A 22,224-nucleotide genomic window follows, 5' to 3' on the forward strand; every position below is an offset into this window, starting at 1 on the left:
TCCAGTCTAAGCTCCTCTCCCATCTGCCTGTCTCTTCTCATCCCTCCACTTTCAGGCTGAGAATTCCAAATTCTTCTCCCTCTCCTATGGAGTCGGCTCCAGCACCTTGATTTGTAAACCCACACCCAAAAATGTGCCATAGGCAGACAAAAGAACCTTCCAGAGACCGAACTAGCTTCTTTTTAGGAGGTACATAGGAGTTTTAAAAAAGTAATGTTTAGGCCAGGTGCGGTGGCTCATGCCTGTAATCCCAGCACTTTGGGAGGCCAAAGTGGGTGGATCATGAGGTCAGGAGTTCAAGACCAGCCTGGCCAACATGGTGAAACCCTGTCTCTACTAAAAATACAAAACTTAGCTAGGCGTGGTGGCGCACTCCTGTAGTCCCAGCTACTCGGGAGGCTGAGGCAGGAGAATTGCTTGAATCCAGGAGGCAGAGGTTTCAGTGAGCCGAGATCGCCATCACTACACTCCATCCTGGGTGACAGAGCGATTCTGTCTCAAAAAAAAAAAAAGTTTAATTTTGAAATAATTACAGATTTACAGAAAAGTCACAAGACAATACAGAAAGTTCCCTATGGCCTGCCCCTCACAGTTTCCTCTTGTCTTAAAATCCCACAGTACTGGGGTACATTTGTCACAACTAGGAAACCAACAGAGCATGTCACTGTCAGTGAAAGTGCAAGCTGTATTTGTGTGTCACTAGTTTTCTCACTAATGTCCTCTTTCTGTTCCAGGGTCCCACATTACATCTAAGATAGGAGTGTGTTGTTGTTGGTGTTGTTTGTTTTAGAGGCAGGTTCTTGCTCTGTTGCCCAGACTGGAATGCAGAGGTGCTATCACGGCTCACTATAGCCCCAACCTTCTGGGCTCAAGTGATCCTCCCACCTCAGCCTTCAGAGTAGCTGGGGCTACAGGTGCACATCACCATGCCCGGCTAATTCTTTTTTTTTTTTTTTTTTTTTTTGTAGAGACAGGGCCTTGCTCTGTTGAACAGGCTGGTCTCAAACTGCTGGCCTCAAGCAATCCTCCCATCTTGGCCTCACAAAGTGTTGAGCTTATAGGCGTGAGCCACCACACCCGGCCAGAGATAATAATGTTTTATTTTGTTTATTTTATTTTGGTGGGTTTTTTTGTTTTTTTGTTTTGTTTTGTTTTTGAGACAGGATCTCTCTCTGTCATCCAGGCTGGAGTGCAGTGGCACAATCTTAGCTCACTGCAACCTCTGCCTCCCTGGTTCAAGCAATTATCCTGCCTCAGCCTTTTGAGTAGCTGGGACTACAGGCACCTGCTACCATACCCAGCTAATTTTTTTGTATTTTTAGTAGAGACAGTGTTTCACCATGTTGGCCAGGCTGGTCTTGAACTCCTGACTTCAAGTAACCCACCTGCCTCAGTCTCCCAAAGTGCTGAGATTTAGGTGTGAGCCACTGCGCCCAGCCTAATGTTTTTAAAATTGTTTTTACTGCAGCAACATGCAGATGATATAAAACTTATCATTAGTGACATCTAGTACATTTATGATGTTGTGTAACCATCATCATTATCCAGTTCCAGGACATTTTCATCACCCTAACACAGAACCCTATACCCGTTAACAGCCACTCCCCAATTCTTCCTCCACACAGCCCCTGGCCGCCAGCAATCTAAAATCTGGCTCTGCAGATTGGCCCCTCTGGCCTTTTCGTGTACATGGAACCCTATACTACGTGGCCTTTCGTGTCTGGCTTCTCTCATCATGCGTGCAAGGTCCAACCATGCTGTGGCATGAATCAGCACTTTATTCCTTTTTATGGCTGAATAATATCCTATTGCATGGCTAGGCCACATTTTGTTTATCCGTTCATCTGTTGGTAGATATCTGGGCTGTTTCCACCTTTGGGCTATTGTGAATAGTGCTGCTGGGAACATTCATGTTTTGTTGTTGTTGACGGAGTCTCACTCTGTCGCCCAGGCTGGAGTGCAGTGGTGCGATCTCAGCTCATTGCAAGCTCTGCCTCCCAGGTTCACGCTATTCTCCTGCCTCAGCCTCCCGAGTAGCTGGGATTACAGGTGTGAGCCACTGCACCTGGCCCAACATTCATGTTTTTTTGTGGGTGTTTGCTTTTGCCTCTCTTGGGCAGATGCCTGGGAGTGGAATTGCTGGGTCCCATGAGAACTCTACGCTCAACGTTTTGAGGAACTGCCAGACTGTCTTCCACAGCAGCTGCACCATTTTGCATTCCCACCAACAATCCACAAGGGTTGCAATTTCCCCCACGTCCTCACCAACACTTGTTATTTTCTGGTTTTGATTTTGTTTTTAATTATCACCATCCAGGGCTGGGAATGGTGGCTCGCACTTTGGGAGGCTGAGGCAGGCAGATTGCTTGAGCCCAGGAGTTCAAGACCAGCCTGGGCAACGTGGTGAAGCCTCATCTCTACTAAAAAATTCAAAAACTAGCCGGGCATGGTGGCACACACCTGTGGTCTCAGCTGTTAATGAGGCTGAGTGGGAGGATTGCTGGAACCCGGGAGGTGGAGGTTGTGGTGAGCTGATATCATGCCACTGCACTGCAGCCTGGGTGACAGAGTGAGACCCTGTTTCAAAAACAAACAATATAAAATTGTCACCATCCTGGTGGGTGTGGAGAGTTATGACTTTTTTTTTTTTTTTTTTTTTTTTTTTTTTTTTTTTTTTTTTTTTTGAGACGGAGTCTTGCTCTGCCACCCAGGCTGGAGTGCAGTGGCCGGATCTCAGCTCACTGCAAGCTCCGCCTCCCGGGTTTATGCCATTCTCCTGCCTCAGCCTCCCGAGTAGCTGGGACTACAGGCGCCCGCCTTGTCGCCCGGCTAGTTTTTTGTATTTTTAAGTAGAGACAGGGTTTCACCGTATTAGCCAGGATGGTCTCGATCTCCTGACCTCGTGATCCGCCCGTCTCGGCCTCCCAAAGTGCTGGGATTACAGGCTTGAGCCACCGCGCCCGGCCCCGAGTTATGACTTTTAAAACTGACTTTTTTCTGTTACAATTAATTTAGCAAATGTCACTGTCCTCCTTCTGTCCCACACAGTGTGCTAGGTAAAACAGGAGAAAGTCATTGCAGTCAAGGGCTTTGGGGACAGCACAGTTGGCCAGAGAGACAGATGAGGAAACAAGCAGGGATGAGAGAGAATAAAGAGGAGCACGGCGCTCCAGGACTGGCTTAGTCCTGGTGCCCGAACTTAGTTTACTCTGTCATTGTTTCTTTCCCACATTAGATTTTGTCATGGTCACTGCTGTATTCCCCAGTGCCTAGAACAGTGGCTGACACATAGTATGTACTCAGTAAACAGCCATTAAAGAAATGTTTGAGCTGGCCAGGCACGGTGGCTCAAGCTTGTAATCCCAGCACTTTGGGAGGCTGAGATGGGTGGATCAGGAGGTCAGGAGATCGAGACCATCCTGGCTAACCCAGTGAAACCCCGTCTCTACTAAAAAATACAAAACACTAGCCGGGCGAGGTGGCGGGCGCCTGTAGTCCCAGCTACTCGGGAGGCTGAGGCAGGAGAATGGCGTAAACCCGGGAGGCGGAGCTTGCAGTGAGCTGAGATCTGGCCACTGCACTCCAGCCTGGGCGACAGAGCGAGACTCCATCTCAAAAAAACAAAACAAAAAAAAAGAAATGTTTGAGCTGAGCCTAGAGGCCCATGCCTGTAATTCCAGCTACTCAGGAGGCTTAAGTGGGAGGATCGCTTGAGTCCACGAGTTTGAGGCTGCCGTGAGCTATGATTGTGCCACCGCACTCCAGCCTGGGCAACAGAGCATGACTCTGTCTCTACAAAACTTGAAAAAGAAAGAGATGACTGAACTCTTGGACACACCATAACATAGTGTGAAAACAATGAACACAGTCCAATCACCTCAGTTAACAGACAGGGAAACTGAGGCCCAGAGAAAAGAAATGACTGCGGGGTTATAAATATATTCAGCAGAATGGCTGAGGCTGGAACCCAGGTGCCCACACTCACTGCTGTTGCCTTTGTCTGGAGAGTGTATTTCAGTTTCCAACTTGCCAGGGCTAAAGACAACCCCGATCCCAGGAAGACAGCAGCCCAAGTCAATGGCGGAAGCAGCTGCTGAGCCATGAGAGGTCCCCGAGGTGCCTTGGGGTCTAGGAGCCCACAGGGACCCTGGTGATGACTTCAGGATGAAGATGTGCACGAAGAAGCTTGCGGGGCAGAGCCCCTTCCCCGTGCCCCCTGCTGTCTGCTGCGGCTCCCCTGTCGACTGGACTGGTCTGTGTCAACTTCACCCTGTGTCGGTAGGTTCAAAAGCCACACCTGAGAAAACAGAAACAGCACAGAGGAGGGCGAAGCCCAATGACCCTGGCTCTTCAGGGTTTTGTTCCAGAACTATTGGGGTCATAAATCCCTTTGGAAATTTATGAAAATTCTAGAAACTCTCCCTAGAAAAATGCCCATACACATAAAGCATTGTATGCAATCTGTGGGAAACGTGGTATTTTACAATTCCTCTGTAAGGGGGCCCTGAGTTAAGGACCATTGCTCCACTGGGATTAACAATTAAGAATTTAAGAATTAACCAATAAGAAGTATTGGTGTGGCCGGGCGCGGTGGCTCACGCCTGTAATCCCAGCACTTTGGGAGGCCGAGGCAGGTGGATCATGAGGTCAGGAGATCGAGACCACAGTGAAACCCCGTCTCTACTAAAAATACAAAAAAGCCAGGTGAGGTGGTGGGCGCCTGTAGTCCCAGCTACTCAGGAGGCTGAGGCAGGAGAATGGTGTGAACCCGGGAGGCAGAGCTTGCAGTGAGCGGAGATCACGCCACTGCACTCCAGCCTGGGCGACAGAGCGAGACTCCATCTCAAAAAAAAAAAAAGAAGTACTGGCATAAGGCAGGACACAGTGGTGCACGCCTGTAGTTTCAGCTACTCAGGAGGCTGAAGCGGGAGGATTGCTTGAGCCTGGGAAGTTGAGTCAGCAGTGAGCCATGATTGCACCACTGCACTCTAGCCTGGGCACAGACTGAGACCCTGTCTCAAGAAAAAAAAAAATTGCCAAGCACTGTGGCTCACAACTGTAGTCCTAGTACTTTGGGAGGCTGAGGCAGGTGGATCACTTGAGTCTAGGAGTTCAAGACCAGCCTGGGCAACATAGTGAGACCCCATCTCTACTAAAAACTTAAAAAAGAAGAAGAAGAAGAAAAATTAGCCAGGTGTGGTGGCGTGTGCCTATAGTCTCAGCTACTCCAAAGGCTGAGGTGGGAAAATTGCTTAAGTCCAGGAGTTCGAGGCTGCAGTGAACCCGTAATTGTGCCACTGCACTCCAGCCCGGGTGATAGAGCCAGACCTTCTCTCTAAATAATAAAATAATAATACATTGGAAGGCTACACAACCAGTTCGTGTTGGAGTTTGGGGATTGGAGACAAAAATATGAATATATGCAATACCTTACTTCTTTAAGAATAAAAATAGACTTGGCGGGGCATGGTGGCTCACACCTGTAATCCCAGCACTTTGGGGAGGCTGAGGCGAGTGGAATACTTGAGGCCAGGAGTTCGAGACCATCTTGGCCAGCATGGCATAACCGGTCTCTACTAAAAATACAAAAATTAGCTGGGCACGGTGGCACATGCCTGTAGTCCCAGCTACTCGGGAGGCTGAGGCAGGAGAATCACTTGAACCTGGGAGGTGGAATTGCAGTGAGCCAAGATGGTGCCACTGCACTCCAGCCTGGGCAACAGAGTGAGACTCCATCTCAAAAAAATAAATAAAGTCCATATTTCTTTTTTTTTATTATTATACTTTAAGTTCTAGGGTACATGTGCATAACGTGCAGGTTTGTTACATATGTATACTTGTGCCATGTTGGTGTGCTGCACCCATCTAGTCCATATTTCTAAAAAAAGAAAAAAAAGACTCAAAGCAAAGAGAGGAAACCGTTAGCAATGGCTAGTCCCGAGCGGTGGGCACCATGTGTTTGTTATATTGTTCTATGTACATTTCTGAATACTAGAATTTTCTTCAGGGGTTGGGGAGGGAACACTGTAAACAAACTAAACAAACTGTGGCATGATAAGTGCTGCTGTGTCCCAGGAAGACTTCCTGGGAGAAATGGAAAGCAGCTGTTCTGACTTCTGTTGACTGAAAATAGCAGTTGTTAAGCCACCCAACAGCAAGCCAGTGCATCCGGCTGAGAACCTGGCCCAGACCTCAGCGGCCTGCCGGGCATCTCCACCTCCTCCCTCCCTAGCTCCCTCTATTCCCTGAGCCCAGCCTGAAACAGGGGCCTGGCATTCTAGACAGTTCCACAGAGAAGAAACTCTGGACACAGCCTTTGCTGCTGACCATTTATTTCTGGCTCCAGGTAAGGAGCTGCTATTTCACATAATAATATGGAAATTTTTTTCATTTTTTGTTATGGCAGACGGAGGTCAGAAGGAGGTTAATTCTTTAACGTTTGCTTTTTGTTTTGTTTTGAGACGGAGTCTCACTCTGTCTCCCAGGGTAGAGTGCTGGGGCGCAATCTCGGCTCACTGCAAACCCCGCCTCCCACGTTCAAGCGATTCTCCTGCCTCAGCCTCCCAAGTAGCTGGGATTGCAGGCACGTGCCACCACACCCAGCTGACTTTGGCATTTTTTTTTTTTTTTTTTTTTTGAGACGGAGTCTTGCTCTGTCGCGCAGGCTGGAGTGCAGTGGCCGCATCTCAGCTCACTGCAAGCTCCGCCTCCCGGGTTCACGCCATTCTCCCGCCTCAGCCTCCCGAGTAGCTGGGACTACAGGCGCCCGCCACCTCACCCGGCTAGTTTTTTGTATTTTTTAGTAGAGACGGGGTTTCACCGTATTAGCCAGGATGGTCTCGATCTCCTCGTGATCCGCCCGTCTCGGCCTCCCAAAGTGCTGGTATTACAGGCTTGAGCCACCGCGCCCAGCCCGACTTTGGCATTTTTAATAGAGATGAGGTTTCATCATGTTGGCCAGGCTGGTCGCAAACTCCTGACCTCAGGTAATCCACCTGTCTTGCTCTCCCAAAGTTTACAGGCGTGGGCCACTGTCCCCAGCCAATATTTGCTTTTTAAATTGTGGTAAAGTACACATAACATAACATTAACCATTGCATTTATTTATTATTGTTATTTTTCAGAGACAGGGTCTTGCTCTGTTGCCCAGCCTGGAGTGCAGCAGTGCCATCATAGTTCACTTCAGCCTTGAACTTCTGGCCTCAAGTGATCCTCCTGCCTCAGGCTCCTAAATAGGTGGGACCACAGGCCTGTGCCACCATGCCTGGCTAATTTTTAGATTTTCTGTAGAGACAGGGTTGTCGTTATGTTGCCCAGTCTGGTCTTACACTCCTAGTTTCAAGCGATCCTTCTGCTTCAGCCTCCCAAAGTGCTGGGATTACAGATGTGCCCCCTCACGCCCAACCAACCATTTTAAATTGCATGATCCAGAGGCATTAAGTAGACTCCCAATGTTTCCTTTGACGTTTAGCTAGCGTATTTATTATCTCCTTTGATCTGAACGACCAGCCTGCAGATATCAGAACCGAGATGGATTGATGATGATGGTGACGATGATAACTATTCAGGTATAAAACATTTTCAGTGCAGCAAACATGAGTCTATGCACTTTATGTGATTTTTTTTTTGTCTTTTGAAGACAGAGGTCTCACTCTGTTGCCCAGGCTGGAGTGCAGTGGTACGATGTTGCCTCACTGCAACATCTGCCTCCCACATTCCAGTGAGCTTCCCACCTCACCCCCCCAAGTAGCTGGGATTACAGGCATGTGCCATCACGCCTGGCTAATTTTCTTTTTTTTTTTTTTTTTTTTTTTTGTATTTTTTGTAGAAACAGGGTTTCACCATGTCACCCAGGCTGGTCTCAAACTCCTGACCTCAAGTGATCCTCCCAGCTTGGCCTCCCAAAGGACTGGGATTACAAGCGTGAGCCACTGTGCCTGGCCCACTTTATGTGACTTTAACACCTTTAATCCTCACAACACATCTGTGAAGCAGCTACTATGGTTAATGCCGTTTTTTTTTCTTTTTTTTCTTTTTTTTTTTTTTGAGACGGAGTCTCGCTCTGTCACCCAAGCTGGAGTGCACTGGCCAGATCTCAGCTCACTGCAAGCTCTGCCTCCCGGGTTCACGCCATTCTCCTGCCTCAGCCTCCTGAGTAGCTGGGACTACAGGCGCCCACCACCTCGCCCGGCTAGTTTTTTTTTTTTTTTTTTGTATTTTTTAGTAGAGACGGGGTTTCACCGTGTTAGCTAGGATGGTCTCGATCTCCTGACCTTGTGATCCGCCCGCCTCGGCCTCCCAAAGTGCTGGGATTACAGGCTTGAGCCACCACGCCCGGCCCGTTTTTTTTTTCAAGAAAGAAAAATGAGGTTAAGTAACCTGCAAAAATGAAGTGGCACAGCACTGGAAACTGAACACAGGCAGCCTGAACTCTGACCGGAGCCCCTAACCTTTTCCCTAGACTAGATAAGCAGGTTTATATGCTTATCTAATCTCCACCCCAATCATTTTCCACCGTTGCCTTTTTTTTTTTTTTTTTTTTTCCTTTTGCAGTTGTCAGTAAGGGCTGCCTGTTGCACCTCGGGAGCTGGGGGTAGTAAAGGTGATACCTGTGCTGAGTCACTAACAGGAAAGGACTGAGAAAGAAACATCACCAGTGGTTTCCCTTTCCTGGTTTTTATTCTTTCCTCAGAGAGGAGGAGGTTGACCATTTAAACAGGTGAGTTGGCCGGGCGTGGTGGCTCACACCTGTAATCCCAGCACTTTGGGAGGCCGAGGCAGGCAGATCACTTGAGATCAGGAATTTGAGACCAGCCTGGCCAACATGGTGAAAACTTGTCTCTACTAAAAATACAGAAATCAGCTGGGTGTGGAGGCTGAGGCAGGAGAATCACTTGAACCTGGGAGGCAGAGGCTGCAGTGAGCTGAGATTGTGCCTCTGAACTCCAGCCTGGACGACAGAGTGATAAAATAAATAAATAAATAAAACAGGTGAGTCACCCCAGGGGAGGTCCTAACAGCGACCCATGGTGACAGTGACAGTGCCTCACATTGTTACAGCTCTTTACCTTTATTACCTGAGATCAGTCATTCAGCAAGCATTTATTGAGAACCTCCGCTTACCAGGCACTGTGCTAGGCTGTGGGTCACGGTGGAGACTAATAGGTCTGAGATCACCTACATCCTACTGGGTAATAAACCCCAGATGGTGAAAAGATGGTGGCAGATAAGAGAGTGATTTGGGAGAGGGACACTGTTTGAGCCGGGGTGGTCTGGGGAGGTGATATGGGAGCTGAGCCCTGAATGACGAGGAGGTACCAGCTTTGGGTATCTAGAGGAAAGAATGATCCTGACCACAGTCTGGCACTTCCTCAAAAAGCTGAACATGGACCTGGGCACAGTGGCCCACAGTTGTAATCCCAGCACTTTGGGAGGCTGAGGCCGGAGAATTGGTTGAAGCCGGGAGTTTGAGGACAGCCTGGGCAACCTAGTGGGACCCCATCGCTACAAAAATTAAAAAATTAATTGGGCGTGGAGCACATACCGTAGGTGGTCCCAGCTACTTGCATGGCTGTGGCAGGAGGATCCTTTGAGGTCAAGGAGGTTGAGGCTGCAACGAACCGTGATGGTGCCACTGCACTCCAGCCTGGATGACAGTGAGACTTCATCTCTAAAAATAATAAAATAAAGCCAAAAAGTACAAACAATCCAATGTATGAATGGATAAACTGTAAACTGTGGTATGCGCATACCATGGGGTATGATTCAGCTGTAGAAAGGAATGAAGTACTGGTACATGCTAGAATATAGATGGTCCTTGGAAGCATTATGCAAATAAAGGATGCCAGGCGGGGAAGGTCACATATCATATGATTCTTTTTTTTTTTTTTGAGACAGAGTCTCGCTCTGTTGCCCAGGCTGGAGTGCAGTGGCCGGATCTCAGCTCACTTCAAGCTCTGCCTCCCGGGTTTATGCCATTCTCCTGCCTCAGCCTCCCGAGTAGCTGGGACTACAGGCGCCCGCCACCTCGCCCGGCTAGTTTTTTGTATTTTTTAGTAGAGATGGGGTTTCACCATGTTAGCCAGGATGGTCTCGATCTCCTGACCTCGTGATCTGCCGGTCTCGGCCTCCCAAAGTGCTGGGATTACAGGCTTGAGCCACCGTGCCCGGCCCGTATGATTCTTTTTACATGATATACTCAGAATAAGCAAATCTACAGGGACAGAAAGCAGATTAGAGGTTACCAGGGCATGGGGAGGGAGGAATGGGGAGTGACTGCTTGCTGGCTACAAGGTGTTTTTATGGGGTGATGAGAAAGTTTGGAAGCTGGAGAGACCTGGTGTTTGCACAATATTGTGAATACATTTGATACCAATGCATTTGTATACTTTAAAATTGGTAAGTGGCCAGGTGCAATGGCTCATGCCTGTAATCCCAGCACTTTAGGAGGCTGAGGTGGGAGGGTCACTTGAGTCCAGGAGTTCAAGACCAGCCTGGGCAACGTAGGGAGACCCCATCTCTACAAAAAATAAAATATGAGTTGTGCATGGTCGTCCGTGCTTATAGTCCCAGCTACTTCACAGACTGAGGGGGAATGACTGCTGGGCCCAGGAGTTTGAGGCTGGAGTGAGCCGTGATTGTACCACTGCACTGCAGCCTGGGCGACAGAGTGAGACTGTCTCAAAAATAAAAAGGAAAGAAAGGTTAAGTGCATGTTATGTGAATTTCACCTCATTAAGGAAAAAAAAGATAAGTAGGGGAGGAGATGGATCCCACAAAGGATTGTGAAGTACAGAGACCTTGAGGTAGCAAGAGGCGGGACATCTGCCAAGCAGGACACAGCCAGGGGACAGAGCGGGGGGCACCCAAGGGAGGAAGGAGGAGGGGACAGGAAGGCAAGAGCTCCTGGGGCCATGGTGAGGTGGTTGACTTTTATTTAATGAAAACGGGGGACACTGAAGGGTTCTGATCAGGGTGTGACCTGATTGATCCTCTGGGCTCAGTGTGGAGAAGGTACTGGATGAGGACCAAGAGAGGTGACTCCCCCCACACCCCAGGCAGCCAGGCCTGGGCTCACCCCACTCTGTAGATAAGGAAATGCTGCCTGCAGAGGCTGCAGCCACGGTCTCATTGCGGAACCTTCTGCAACCCCTTATTCAGCATGTGCTGCTGTTATTTACAGCTGAAGAAACCTTGTGAGTGGAGGATGCATTGAGAAATGCTTCAAGGAATTTTCTGCTCTGCATTCAGCAAAAAACACTGTTCGGCAAAGGCCCTGGGGCAGCAGCACAGGGCCACACAGACATCCGACAGAGGCCCTTTACCTCCCCTGGACCCAGGTCTGTGCTGGGCACGCCCTGGCTGGGAAGAACTAATTCAGGGCAGCTACACAAGCCCTGCCCAAGGCCCTGTGTTGACAAGGCCTGGTCAGCTGCCAGATACAATTCCCTGACCTCTGGTCCTTAATGATCTGGCTTTTCTGGACAATGAATGGCCTAAAGAAAGGGAAGATTCTTTTCAAACTGGAGCCTGGCTGGAGGCCATGAGACGGTAGTGGTGACTGATGTGTGCTGGCTCTGGTTGAGGACGGGCTTCTCTGGAACAGGAAGATGGCTGCTTTGGGGACATCTGGATTGGACATCCTTCATGCACCACAGCCTCCAGGCAGTCTCCCCTGATTTCTGACTACCATAGCTGGTCTCCTCCATCTTCATTTATTTGGCCTGTATAGGCTTTTCTATCATGTTGTTTGCTCTTCAAACATTCTAGGAATTTCTTTTTCTTTTTTTTTTTCTTTGAGATAGAGTCTCGCTCTTCTGCCCAGGCTGGAGTGCAATGGCGCGATCTCGGCTCACTGCAAGCTCTGCCTCCTGGGTTCTGGCCATTCTCCTGCCTCAGCCTCCCGAGTAGCTGGGACTACAGGTGCCCACCACCACGCCCAGCTAATTTTTTGTATTTTTTAGTAGAGACAGGGTTTCACTGTTAGCCAGGATGGTCTCAATCTCCTGACCTCGTGATCCGCCCGCCTCGGCCTCCCAAAGTGCTGGGATTACAGGCATGAGCCACTGCACCCGGCCCATTCTAGGAATTTCTTAAAGGCTGGTACCTGTGTCATCATGTAGCAGGTGTGCTCCCTGCTCATAGTAGGTGCTTTTCTTTTCTTTTCTTTTCTTTTTTTTTTTTTTTTTTGAGACAGGGTCTTGCTCTGTCGCCCAGGCCGGAGTGCAGTGGTGCAATCTCAGCTTACTGCAACTTCTGCCTCCTGGGTTCAAGCAATTCTCATGCCTTAGCCACGCAAGTAGCTGGGATTACAGGCATGTGCTACCATGCCCAGCTCATTTTTGTATTTTTAGTAGAGATGGGGTTTCACCCCGTTGGCCAGGCTGGTCTGAAACTCCTGACCTCAAATGATCCACCTGCCTTGGCTTCCCAAAGTGCTGGGATTACAGGCATGAGCCACCACACCTGGCCTGATGGCTCCTTTCTGACTCATCTCAGACTCATCACGGTGGAAACAAAACCTCAAGATTTTCTCCCAAACTTGTTTTCCTTTTAGTCTGAGTTAATGGCACCGTATGCTGGTTGCTTAAATTGAAAAATCTCAGTGTCATGCCTGACTCCTCCCTTTCTCCATGACCTGTCAGAGCATTGGCTCAACTTCCTGTGTTGGAGTCTATTTCCCGATCCCTTCGCCCCACCCAAATCCAAGCTAACTTAGCACCTGCAGGGCTGCCCGGCTCTCCTAATTCATTCTGCACACGGCAGCCTTTTTTTTTTTTTTTACATCGACTTTATTCGACTTTACTTTTTAGAGCAGTTTCACAGAAAAATTGTGAAAATAGTACAGAGAATTCTCACATACCCCTCAGCCATTTTCCCTTGCTATTTGCATCTGATGTTAGTGTGCTGCATTTGTCACCATTGATGAACCAAGATTAACACAGTGTTATTAACTAAACTCTCTATTTTATTCAATTTCCTTAGTTTTTCCCCAACGTCCTGCTCTGTCCCAGGATCCTGAAACTGCCTTTACCAAATCATGACAGTTAAAAAAATCTAACATCGCTGACCGCATCTTGCTTCAGCCTCCAAGCTGTTCTTGCTCACTCCCGAGCACAGGCCAAGTAACTTTGGGAGGAATTTAGTTTAATCGTAAAACAAGGATGAAAATAGCCCTTCCCAAAACAATCCCCTCCTTGCTTGGGGATCAAAACTGCCCTTGTAAAACTAACAAATTAGCCACAAGGGTAGAAAACATGACTCAGAGCCAGGCACTGTGGCTCATCCTGTAATCTCAGCACTTTGGGAGGCTGAGGCAGGTGGATCACTTGAGGTTGGGAGTTTGAGACCAGCCTGGCCAACATGGTGAAACCTTGTCCCTACTAAAAATACAAAAATTAGCCAGGTGTGGTGGTGTGCACCTGTAATCCCAGTTACTTGGAAGGCCGAGATATGAGAATCACTTGAACTCAGAAGGTAGAGGTTGCAGTGAGCGGAGATTGTGTCAGTGCACTCCAGCCTGGGTGACAGAGCGAGACCCTGTCTAAAAAAAAAAAGAAATTATGGTTCAGGAATTGTGTAGCCAGAAGTCACAAGATTCATAACCTCCCCAATTGCTCCTAGAGATAACATCACTATCGTCAAGCCTAAGATTGGTGTTCGTGGTGTTTCTTAGACCCTACATTCTGATGGACCAATTGGCGCCACCCAGACTGGTAAACTGGCTCAACTGGTCTTGTGATCCCACCCAGGAGCTGAGGATGACAAGAAGACAGCTTGAACCTCCTGTGATTTCATTCCTGACCCAACCAGTCAGCATTCCCGGTTCCTTAGCTTTCTACCCACCATATTATACTTAAAAAACCCTAGTCTCCAAATTTTGGGGGAAACTGATTTGAATAGTAAACTCCCATCTTCCGCTTGATTGGCAGTGTGTTTACTAAACATCTTCTCTTTTTTTTTTTTTTTTTGAGATGGAGTCTCGCTCTCGCCCAGGCTGGAGTGCAGTGGCCGGATCTCAGCTCACTGCAAGCTCCGCCTCCCGGGTTTACGCCATTCTCCTGCCTCAACCTCCCGAGTAGCTGGGACTACAGGCGCCCGCCACCTCGCCCGGCTAGTTTTTTTTTTTTTTTTTTGTATTTTTAGTAGAGACGGGGTTTCACCGTGTTAGCCAGGATGGTCTCGATCTCCTGACCTCGTGATCCACCCGTCTCGGCCTCCCAAAGTGCTGGGATTACAGGCTTGAGCCACCGCGCCCGGCCTGTAAACATCTTCTTTATGGCAATACCTCTGTCTTGGTAAATCAGCTCTGTCTGAGCAAGGGGCAAGAAAAATCTGTTGCGTCATTACAATCCCACATTTACATTACATTACATTACATGATTTATTTTTGAGACAGGATCCCATTCTGTCGCCCAGGCTGAAGTGCAGTGGCATGATCTCAGCTCACTGCAACCTCCACCTCCCAGGTTCAAGCAATTCTCCTGCCTCAGCCTCCCAAGTAGCCAGGATTACAGGTGTGCGCCACCATGCCCAGCTAATTTTTGTATTTTTGGTAAAGACAGGGTTTCATTGTGTTGGCGATTCTCCTGCCTCAGCCTCCCGAGTAGCTGGGATTACAGGCCTGCACCATCAGACCTGGCTATTTTTGTATTTTTAGTAGAGATGGGGTTTCACCATGTTGGCCAGGCAGGTCTCAAACTCCTGACCTCAGGTGATCTGCCTGCCTTGGCCTCCCAAAGTGCTGGGATTACAGGCATGAGCCACCGCGCCCGGCCCAGACTGTGTCCTTTGGAAGAAAGTAGCTATGTACCATCCACACCTGAAGCATGAGGAGTCATGGAGACCTTTACAATGATAGATCAGTTCCTCTCACTTCTCTGCCTCAGATACTCTGACAGCTTTTCTCTTTCCTAAGAGTAAAGCTGACCTCCCAGGTCCTGGTGGCCTGGCCCTACTCCCACCCCTAGCCTGGTCTCCTGCTACTTCCTCATCACCCACCACACTCCAACCACAATGGCCTTCTTTCTTTCTTTTCTTTTTTTTTTTTTTTTGAGACAGAGTTTCACTCTTGTCGCCCAGGCTGGAGTGCAGTGGCATGATCTTGGCTCACTGCAACCTCCACCTCCCGGGTTCAAGTGATTTTCCTGCCTCAGCTTCCTGAGTAGCTGGGATTACAGGTGCGTGTCACCACACCCAGCTAATTTTTGTATTTTTGGTAGAGATGGGGTTTTGCCATGTTGGCCAGGCTGGTCTCAAAATCCTGACCTCAGGTGATCTGCCCGCCTCAGCCTTCCAAAGCTGGGATTACAGGCATGAGCCACTGCGCATGGCCGCAATGACCTTCTTTCTTTACATCAAACATGCCAACCTTGTCTCCACCTCTGGGCCTGTGCACAGCTCTTCGCTCTGCCTGGAACCCCCTTCCCTAATATTCTCATGGCCAGCTCCCTCTCATCATCCAGGTCTCTCTCTACTCAAGTGTCTCCACTCCTGGGGGAAATGCTGAGCCCCTTCGGAGTGTTCACCAATGTCAATTTGTTTTTGTTTTTTTTGAGACAGAGTCTTGCTCTGACCCCTAGGCTGGACTGCAGTGGTGCCATCTCGGCTCATTGCAACTTCTGCCTCCCGGGTTCAAGGGATTCTCCTGCCTCAGCCTCTGGAGTAGCTGGGACTGCAGACGCCTGCCACCATGCCTGGCTAGTTTTTGTATTTTTAGTAGAGATGAGGTTTTACCATGTTGGCCAGGCTGATCTCAAACTCCTGGGCTCACATGATCCTCCTGCCTCGGCCTCCCAAAATGCTGTGATTACAGGCAGGAGCCACCATGCCCAGTCCACTCTTGTCTTCTAAACTCCACCTTTGTGACTGCTCCTTGGTAATTTGGCATCAACCATGGTAGGAGTTTTTACACCACAGGAAGTAGTAAGTACTACAATTTTTTTTTTTTTTTTTTTTTTTTTTTTGAGACGGAGTCTCGCTCTGTCACCCAAGCTGGAGTGCGCTGGCCAGATCTCAGCTCACTGCAAGCTCCGCCTCCCGGGTTCACGCCATTCTCCTGCCTCAGCCTCCGGAGTAGCTGGGACTACAGGCGCCCGCCACCTCGCCTGGCTAGTTTTTTGTGTTTTTTAGTAGAGACGGGGTTTCACCGTGTTAGCCAGGATGGTCTCGATCTCCTGACCTTGTGATCCGCCCGCCTCGGCCTCCCAAAGTGCTGGGATTACAGGCTTGAGCCACCACGCCCGGCCAGTACTACAAATTAATACTCTTTCTCAGATAGTTCTTTTGTATTTTTTAATTTATTTTAATTTTTTAATCTTAGAGACAGGGTGTTGCTATGTTGGGCAGGCTGGTCTCAAACTTCTGACCTCAAGTGATCCACCCACCTCAGCATCCCAAAGTGCTGGGATTACAGGCATGAGCCACTCCACCCGGCCCAGATTCTTTTTCTTCCCCCAGGAAAAAAAAGGCCTTCTTCGGCCAGGCGCGGTGGCTCATGCCTATTATCCCAGCACTTTGGGAGGCAAAGGTGGGCGGATTATCTGAGGTCAAGAGTTCGAGACCAGCCTGGTCTCTACTAAAAATACAAAAACTAGCTGTGAGTGGTGACACACACCTGTAATCCCAGCTACTTAGGAGGCTGAGGCAGAATTGCTTGAACCCAGGAGGCGGAGGTTGCAGTGAGCCGAGATCGTGCCACTGCACACCAGCCTGGCTGACAGAGCGAGACTCTGTCTCAAAAAAAAAAAAAAAAAAAAAAAGCCTTCTGATTACTTCATTTTCTGAATCCCCCTGGAGTAAGTCATTCTTATTCATGGTGTTGGTGAACTTCCTATGACCCGTCTCAAGTTGGTTGCTGGACTAGGTGCTTTTTTAGCCTTGGTTCTGCCTCTGTTTTACATAGAACATACACAAGTCACTTAACCTTGTTATGTACAAAATATCAATATCATGAATATACTGAGAGAAATAAAGGTGAAAGCATTCATGAAAATAAATACCTGGGAAATACCTTTTCCCAAGTATTTCCAGAGGTAGCTGATTGCTAAACATTTATTTGGATAACCACTGAGGGATATTGCTGACCCCAACCTCAGGGGACAGTAAAGAAGCTTTCTTTCAGGCCGGGCGTGGTGGCTCACACCTGTAATCCCAGCATGTTGGGAGGCTGAGGTGGGTGGATCACCTGAGGTTGGGAGTTTGAGACCAGCCTGACCAACATGGAGAAACCCCGTCTCTACTAAAAATACAAAATTAGCCGGGTGTGGTGCTGCATGCCTGTAATCCCAGCTACTCAGGAGGCTGAGGCAGGAGAATCGCTTGAACCTGGGAGGCAGAGGTTGCAATGAGCCGAGGTCGTGCCACTGCACTCCAGCCTGGGCAACAAGAGCGAAACTCTGTCTCAAAAAAAAAAAAAGAAGAAATTTTCCTTGACGCTGCACAAACCAGAAAAAGGAAAAGGAAGAAGGAGAATAAATAATTCCTGAAAGATTGTTGCCACTGGCCTGCCTGCCCATGGATACACATCAGCACAGGGAAGTAAAGCCGAGAACTCGATCTGAGGCTGCCCTGACTGGCGGTGCCCAAGAGTGTGGCAGAAGCAGGTACATGCCTTCTCCAGAGGAGAGCTCCTTCCTTCTAGGCCTCAGATAATTCCCCACAAATAACTTTTCCAGGGCAGTAACTAACACACATGGTCCATAGGGAAACAAGGCCATGTGAACAGGAACCAGAAGAAACAGGCAGCAGAAACAGACTCACACAGACCTCAGACGCTGAAATTATCCAACACACATTCTAAAACAGTTATGCTCAACAATTTAAAAAAGTAATCATCAGGGCTGGGTGCAGAGGTTCATGCCTGTAATCCCAGTGCTTTAGGAGGCCAAGGCAGAAGGATTGCTTGAGGCCAGGAGTTCAAGAACAGCCAGGGCAACATGGCAAGACCCCCATACTACAAAAGATTTTTTAAAAAATTAACTGGGCATGGTGGCATATACCTGCAGTCCCAGTTACTCGGGAGGCTGTGGCAGGAGGATCCCTTGAACCCAAGATTTCCAGGGTACAGTGGCTATGATTGTAGCACTGCACTCCAGCCTGGTGACAGAGAGAGGCTCTGTCTCTAGAACAAACAACAACAAAATCATCAAGCTTGAAAACATTTACAGGAAATATAAGGCTATAAAAAATAACATAACCGATTTCTTTTATTTTTTTGAGAGGGAGTCTCGTTTTGCCTCCCCAGGCTGGAGTTCAGTGGCTCACTGCAAACTCCGCCTCCTGGATTCAAATGATTCTCCTGCCTCAGCCTCCTGAGTTGCTGGGATTACAGGCGCGCACCACCATGCCTCGTTAATTTTTTTTGTATTTTAGTAGAGACAGAGTTTCACCATATTGGCCAGGCTTGTCTCAAACTCCTGGGCTCAAGCGATTGGCCCTCCTCGGCCTCCCGAAGTGCTGGGATCACAAGTGTGAGCCACTGCGCCTGGCCATAACATATTTCAAAAAGAATAAAATAGAACTTTTAGAAACTTAAAAAATAAATAAGGAATAAACTCAATTATTGTATGTGACAGAAGATTGTTCATGGTGGAAGAATTAGTGAGACATCAGAAGTTATGGCTGGGCAGTGGCTCACGCCTCTAATCCCACCACTTTGGGAGGCCGAGGAGGGCCAATCACTTGAACCCAGGAGTTCGAGACAAGCCTGGACAACATGGTGAAACCCCGTCTCTATTAAAATACAACAGCTGGGTGCGGTGGCTCAAGCCTGTAATCCCAGCACTTTGGGAGGCTGAGACGGGCGGATCACGAGGTCAGGAGATCGAGACCATCCTGGCGAACACGGTGAAACCCTGTCTCTACAAAAAAATACAAAAAACTAGCTGGGCGAGGTGGCGGGCGTCTGTAGTCCCAGCTACTCGGGAGGCTGAGGCAGGAGAATGGCGTAAACCCGGGAGGCAGAGCTTGCAGTAAGCTGAGATCCGGCCACTGCACTCCAGCCTGGGTGACAGCACGAGACTCCATCTCAAAAAAAAAAAATTTTTTTAAATACAACAACAGGCCGGGCGCGGTGGCTCAAGCCTGTAATCCCAGCACTTTGGGAGGCCGAGACGGGTGGATCACGAGGTCAGGAGATCGAGACCATCCTGGCTAACACGGTGAAACCCCGTCTTTACTAAAAAAATACAAAAAATTAGCTGGGCGCGGTGGCGGCACCTGTAGTCCCAGCTACTCGGGAGGCTGAGCCAGGAGAACGGCGTAAACCCGGGAGGCGGAGCTTGCAGTGAGCCGAGATCGTGCCACTGCACTCCAGCCTGGGTGACAGAGCGAGACGCCGTCTCAAAAAAAAAAATGCAACAACAAAAATTAGCCAGGCGTGGTGGTGTATGCCTGTGGCCCCAGCTACTCAGAGGCTGAGGCAGGAGAATCGCTTGAATCTGGGAGGTAACGGTTGCAGTGAGCTGAGATTGTGCCACTGCACTCCAGCCTGGGGGACAGAGTGAGATGCCGTCTCAAAAAAAAAAAAAAAAAAAAACAGAAGTTAATCCAGAATGTAACACAGAGAGACAAAAAGATAGAAAATACCAAAGGGAGAAGAGGAGAGTTGGAAGGTTCTTTGAGAAATGTTGTAATATGTTTGTTTGGAGTTGCAGACAGGCAAGAGAGCATGGTATAGAACTCTCTGAATCGCCAACGGCCAAGAATGGTCCAGAGCCGACGAAACACAACCTGCAGGTTTAAAGAAGCCACTATTTGCTGAATGAATGAATGAATAAGTGGGGAGAGATGCCTTGATCAGCGTGCCTGCCGCCTCTCTTCCCCTCGCATGGGGGCTGCCATGGCCTGACAGCCCCTTCCTTGCCCTCCCAGGCTCTACACAGTGGGAGCCTATCCATGCCATTGAAAGCCCGTCTGCCTGCTGCCAGCCCTTCCTGCCAGATGTCCTTCACCCACTGTTCGGCCTTTGTCGTCTTGCCCGCACCTCCCTAGTTATCTGCATGGTTTAAAATAGGCCAGGGGAGGAATGTTGCCCAGCTACTCAGTGGAGACAAGCCTGCGACCTCAGACAGCTTCCAAAATGTACCCCTCAGGGAAGAGGTATGTGTCAACCTGGTTAGCAGTCTTTCTCTCCTGGAACAAAAGGAAACATTTCAAATTCAGAAAAACAATCCAAATACCCTTCCAGCTGAGAGGGTAGGAGAGAAGAGGGTTAGAAAGGACGCCTGGTGTTTTCCTTTTATCTGTTGAACCTCAACCAGGCTTCAGGGCAACCACACACCACTAACTGGCTGCCAAGGCCTGGCTGATCAAGGCGGCATGATCTGCCACATGCATGTTTTTCTGTCAATACAAAGCCTTGTTTTTGTGGTGGAGATAGGAATTAGTCCCATTTTTCAGATGGGAAAATTGAGGTCCCAGAAGCAAAGTCCTGTCATTTGCTCCTCCTCTAATGACCGCAATCCGAGTTATTTGGACTAGGTTGTTGTCCCTTTTTTTTGAGACAGGGTCTTGCTCTGTCACCCAGGCTGGAGTGCAGTGGTGCAATCTTGTCTCACTGCACACTCTGCTTCCCAGGCTCAAGTGATCTTCCCATCTCAGCCTCCTGAGTAGCTGGGATTACAGGCGCAAGCCACCATGCCTGGCTGATTTTTTTGTATTTGTAGTAGAGACAGAGTCCCATCACGTTGCCCAGGCTGAAACAATTGGATTTTATTCTCGTAATAAAATCCAACTGCGTCACTATAATGAAAACAGCTGTATATGATCTGGTTTTATTACCTGAAATTATCTTGGTTATATAACTCGTTTACTTGACTGGCATCTATTTGCTCTTCAGAGGAATGAATAGAAACTTCATGGGTGCAAAGGTGTTGCCTGTTTGGTTCACTGCTGTATTCTCAGTGTTTACAGCTCAAAGCGATCTGCCTACCTTGGCCTCCCAAAGTGCTGGGATTACAGGTGTGAGCCATCACACCCAGGCCTAGGTAGTTTCTTCTTGTTAAAACTGCATATCAGGCCAGGCGCAGTGACTCACACCTGTAATCTCAGCACTTTGGGAGACCAAGGCGAGGTAGGAGGATCGCTTGAGGTTATAGTGAGCTATGACAGTGCTGCTGCTCTACAGCCTGGGCAACAGAGCCAGACCCTGTCTCTAAAAAAAGAAAAAGACTGTACATCATCACCTACCACCATGAATCAAGTTCCTTCTGTAAGCCTGGGCAACATAACAAGACCTCATTTCTACAAAAAATTTTTTTAAATATGAGCCAGGTGTCGGTGGCACGTTCCTGTGGTTTCAGCTAATTGGGATGCTGAGGTGGGAGAGTCGCTTCAGCCCAGGAAGTTGAGGCTGCAGTGAGCTGTGATCTCACCACTACACTCCAGCCTGTGCAACAGCGTGAGACCCTGTCTCAGGAAAAAAAAAAAAAAAAATGTTTGTATTTACACAAATTGTGCTCTCAGATTCTGTAGAGAAGACTCTGGTTTTCCTGAGCCTCGAGTTTACAGCTAATTGGTAGAGACGGGTCAAATGCAGGTGGCAAAGGTTTCAGGCAGCTTATAAAAAAGAATGCAAACAAGCAGATGTCGATAGATAGCAAATGATGGCCCAGTGGCGGGGGAGTGGCACTGTTAGCACAAGCAACGCTGGCCTTCCACGACCCCTTCCCCACGAACAGCCAAAGGGGCCTTAAAAAAAATGGCTTTATTGAGATATAGAGGGACCGAAAATTGTGAATTGTCATTTCCCTGCTTAAAACTCTTCATTGGGCTGGCCGCAGTGGCTCACGCCTGTAAGCGCAGTGGCTCACACCTGTAATCCCAGCACTTTGGGAGGCTGAGGCAGGCGGATCATGAGGTCAGGAGTTCGAGACCAACCTGGCCAACATGGTGAAACCCTGTCTCTACTAAAAATACAAAAAATTAGCCGGGCATGGTGACTCATGCCTCTAATCCCAGCTACTCGGGAGGCTGAGGCAGGAGAATTGCTTGAACCCGGGAGGTGGAGGTTGCAGTGAGTGGAGATCGTTTCACTGACTCCAGCCTGGGCGACAGTGTGAGACTCCGTCCCCCCGCAAAAAAAAAAAGTATCTGGGCGTGGTGGCGGGCGCCTGTAGTCCCAGCTACTTGGGAGGCTGAGGCAGGAGAATGGCGTGAACCTGGGAGGCAGAGCTTGCAGTGAGCCAAGATGGTGCCACCGCACTCCAGCCTGGGCACAGAGCC

Source organism: Rhinopithecus roxellana, chromosome 10 (assembly GCF_007565055.1).
Source record: "Rhinopithecus roxellana isolate Shanxi Qingling chromosome 10, ASM756505v1, whole genome shotgun sequence".
In the NCBI taxonomy this organism is placed as follows: Eukaryota; Metazoa; Chordata; class Mammalia; order Primates; family Cercopithecidae; genus Rhinopithecus; species Rhinopithecus roxellana.